The sequence below is a fragment of the Penaeus monodon genome, chromosome 10 (assembly GCF_015228065.2).
Source record: "Penaeus monodon isolate SGIC_2016 chromosome 10, NSTDA_Pmon_1, whole genome shotgun sequence".
NCBI classification, from domain to species: domain Eukaryota; kingdom Metazoa; phylum Arthropoda; class Malacostraca; order Decapoda; family Penaeidae; genus Penaeus; species Penaeus monodon.
The window spans coordinates 47,055,817-47,060,816 of NC_051395.1; positions in this window are offsets into that span (position 1 = coordinate 47,055,817).

Below are 5,000 nucleotides of genomic sequence, written 5' to 3' on the forward strand. Positions count from 1 at the left end.
CAGAAGCAGCCATGAGTTGTAGTGCTGCTACAGCTTACGGGGATTTACGCCGCTTCGAAATGACCTCTTGGCTTCGAACGACTCATGAGACGCGGCAGATGACAAGTGGCGAAATTGCTTTCCCATTGTCCTGGCGGCGCAAAAGATTTTCCGGGATTATTGTTGTTATTCAGATGAAATCTTTCATATTCAGTTTACAAGTCTTGCTGGGTGAAGTGTGTTCATCAAGTATTGCTTCTTGGATATGGGAGATTGTGAGATGGCTACCTGTCTCTGAATAAACAAGGATATGGTGTGTATTTTACTGTTCTGCAAATATTGCAATTATTACTATCCCTGTGGAGATTACATAGATTTTCTGGCTAATCGAGTGTAAACTATGTTTCTAAGAACATTGCTGCATCTCCTTCTTTCTCTTTTTCCCTCTGCCTGTCTGTCTGTCTCTGCCTGTCTGCCTGCCTTCTTGCCTGCCTGTCTGCCTGCCTGCTTGCCTGCCTGTCTGTCTCTGCCTGTCTGCCTGCCTGCTTGCCTGCCTGTCTGTCTGCTAGCCAGCCTGCTTGCAAGCCTGTCTCTCTCTCCCTCTTTTCTTCTCTCCTCTCCTCTCCTCTCCTCCCCCCCCCCCCCCCCTCTCTCTCTCTCTCTCTCTCTCTCTCTCTCTCTCTCTCTCTCTCTCTCTCTCTCTCTCTCTCTCTCTCTCTCTCCTTAAATACTGTGCATAGTCTAATCTGTTATGTTTTTGTATGAGATATATCGGCCCACGCTAGAGTTTATTATCATAATCATAATTGTCCTAAGTAAGTTTTATTGCAGCTTTTATCATCAACGTTAACTATTTTTTTTATTACCAATAAAAAAAGAAAGAAAAGAATAGAAAAAAAGAAACCAAAATAACAATAAGGACAATAATAACAACAAAAGAAGTAGAAAAAAAAATGGAAATAAAAACAAAAAAGTAACACAGGACAGCAAAGGAAAATATCAAAGTGCCTGACCCCGTTTCCTCGATTTTTGCAAAACAGCGAAGTTTCCCCTCGAGGATACAAGAGAAATGACTCTCTCGTATCCACCACACGAGAATTAAACGGCGGAAAGGGTGGTTCGTGGGAGAGAGATACACTTCCTGTTGGCAAATTTCGGGCTATTAGAAAATTATTATAATGACTAAATAAGTAGAAAATAAAATAGATCTTTGAGATCTCCAAATAAAAGGAGTTTGAGAGTTGAAGGAAGTGTTAGGGTATAGTCATCGAAAGAAGGGAGGGAGAGAAAGAGAGAGAGGGAGGGAGGGAGGGAAGGAGGAGAGAGGGAGGGAAGGAGGGAGGGAGAGAGGGAAGGAAGGGAGAGAGGGAAGGAGAGAGAGAGAGAAGGATGGAGGAGAGAAAGTAGAGAGAAGGATGGAGAGAGAGAGAGAGAGAGGAGAGAGAGAGAGAGAGAGAGAGAGAGAGAGAGAGAGAGAGAGAGGGGGGGGGAGGGGATGGAGGGAGGACAGGAGAGAGAGAGAGAGAGAGAGAGAGAGAGAGAGAGAGAGAGAAGGAGATAGAGAGAGGGAGATAGAGAGAGAAGAGAGAGAAAGATAAATATATATAATATATATATATATATATATATATATATATATATATATATATATGAGTCCCTGAAGAAAAACGGACGGAAGGTGATCATTCCCTACTTCGTTTTGCTTTGATTGTGCTTTCGTTGTCTGTATATTTTTATTTTCTTTTTCGTTTTTTTTTTTTTTTTTTTTTTTCAAGTTGTAAATTCATTACTATTCCAACATAATTAGATTTCTCTTTGTGATTTTTTTCCTTATTGCTGTACACTACTTTGCAATCATCTTCATTTTGCGATGAAGATGAGAAAGCATTTTGAATGGAATTTATACACACACATGTATCTCTCCATCTATTCACACACACACACATACATACACATACACACACACATACACACACACACACATACATACACATACACACACACATACACATACACACACACACACACACACACACACACACATACACACACATACACACACTTACACATACACACACACACACACACACACACACATGGATAGTTACATGTTTGTGTGTGTGTGTGTGTGTGTGTGTACATATAACTGTGTGTATGTGTGTGTGTGTGTGTGTGTGTGTGTGTGTGTGTGTGTGTGTGTGTGTGTGTGTGTGTGTGTGTGTGTGTGTGTGTGTGTGTGCTTTCATTTGCCCTCTCAGCAGTATGACGGTTAAGGTCTATTGTTTTTCTTCCGCTTTGACCTAACTGTAAAGTATTCTCGTCCAATAAAATCTTCCTTTATCTGTTTTTTTATAGCATTTCTAATATTCTCTTTTTTATAATTTTTTTAATTATTCTCGACTTCGAGTAAGATTAACATCGTCTCACTCTCCCTTAGCTAAATCCTCCTGCACGTAATATAACATGTATTCCTTGACACGTATATGACCTGCGAGAAAAAAAAGCAACATCAACGACTTTCATATTGGCGCATGGTGAAAGCTGGAAAAATTCTTTGCCAACTCCAACTCTGCTCCATAAAACAGGCCTTTTGGTGATGGATGGCGGGGCGGGGCGGGGCGGGGGGGGGGGGGCAGAGGGGGAACCCGACGCACCGATTGAGTCGAGTTCTGCCTGTTTGTTTGTTCGATTGTTCCTCTGTTCGCTGTTTCCTTTTTATTTATTTATTTATTTTCTTTCCTTTCTCACCATTTAATCGCAACTATCATCTTTCTGTCCATCTATATACACATTTGCACACACACACACGTACACACAATACACCAATACACCATATAAACACACACACACGCGCAGACACAAAAACTATTGTACCCTAATATAGCAAATTCGATAAAGCAGAACGATCGATACGCTACCGTCATGAAAAATCAAAGAACAAGAAGAAGAAAAAGGGAAAATGACGTATTTCTTTAAAGCATTTTTTTTTCCTCCGACGCAGAATGTATGAAGAAGACATAGCGCCTCGGCTGACTTTTGGAAAGGTTGTGATGACGTCATTCTTTTACTGGTGACGCGAAACGACCCTAGCGAACACGGCAAACAGAGAGCAATCCTGTCCACGCGGGAAATGGACTTGTTAAATGGGCGATGCAGATGTATATGTTTATTATATATACATGTTTGTGTATGTGTATATATATATATATATATATATATATATATATATATATATATATATATATATATATACATGTACGCGCGCACACACACACACACACACACACACACACACACACACACACACACACACACACACACACACACACAAACACACACACACACATTTATAGATATATGTACACACACACACACACACACACACAATTTATAGATATATGTACACGCACACACACACACACACACACACACACACATATATATACACACAACACACACACACACACACACACACATATATATATAATATATATATATATATATATATATATATATATATATATATATATATATTTTTTTTTTTTTTTTTTTTTTTTTTTTTTTTTTTTTTTTTTTACGGTAGGTTCATGTCTGAGCCGCCGTGGTCACAGCATGATACTTAATTGTAGTTTTCATGTTGTGATGATCTTGGAGTGAGTACGTGGTAGGGTCCCCAGTTCCTTTCCACGGAGAGTGCCGGTGTTACCTTTTAGGTAATCATTCTCTCTATTTATCCGGGTTTGGGACCAGCACTGACTTGGGCTGGCATTTATCCGGGTTTGGGACCAGCACTGACTTGGGCTGGCTTGGCCACCCAGTGGCTAGGTAGGCAATCGAGGTGAAGTTCCTTGCCCAAGGGAACAACGCGGCGGTCGGTGACTCGAACCCTCGAACTCAGATTGCCGTCGTGACAGTCTTGAGTCCGACGCTCTAACCATTCGGCCACCGCGGCCCCCACACACATATATACACATGTATATATAGTTCTATATACACCCCATAAACACCCATATACATACAAACACACTAGCACACCAACCGCCTCCCCCTCCTACCCTTCCCCCAAAAAAATGTCACCCCAGCGTGATTCCAATCAGTCGACGGGTTTCCGGCTGATCTCAAAACTTCCGAAATTCCCGAGGCTTTCCCACGAGGCTCATGTGTGACTCAATATGCAATTATACCGAAACTCAAGTTAGGGTTGTCGCAATGCATTTAAGAGGACCCGTCAAATCTCAGCTTGTGAAAAAGTTTACACTCTGAATCTTTCGGTATCATCATCATCATCATTATTATTATCATTATATTATTATTATCATTATATTATTATTATTATTATTATTATTATTATTATTATTATTATCATTGTTATTATTATTGATGTTAATGATTAAAGCGAGATAACGGTGATACTAGTGATTGCAATGAGATAATGTTCATAAAGAATGTGATAAATAACTATATTGATTGTTGTGAAAGTAAACAAGATATAATAGGGAAGATATGTAATATTTAAATCATATTAGTTCAATGATGTCAGTGACAATAGTACTAATCCCAAAAGTAACTTCAGTACCAATGAATTATACACACACACACACACACACATATATATATATTAGAGTTTCTTACTTTTGAGTCTCACAAGTTTTTTTTATTTATTTTATATATATAATATATATATATATATATATATATATATATATATATATATATATATATATATATGCTTTTTTTTTTCTTTTTTTTTAAGATGATTCGAACGCACATAACGCACGTGTATAACCACCGCTTCGAAACCACCAAAACATTAAGAGTCATTTAGGTGCTCGAAACGAGATTCGAAAGCAAATGACAACTTTGTTTCTGCCATAACCAAAAGTATTATTTTCGTACTGTGATAAGTTACCCTTGTTTGCCCTCTCACCAAAAAGTAAACAATTTAAAACACATTCTACGTAAGCCGTTCACAACGCTTAGTGGTAGCTGATGAAAATGAGAGAAAAAAAAATCGGAAATGT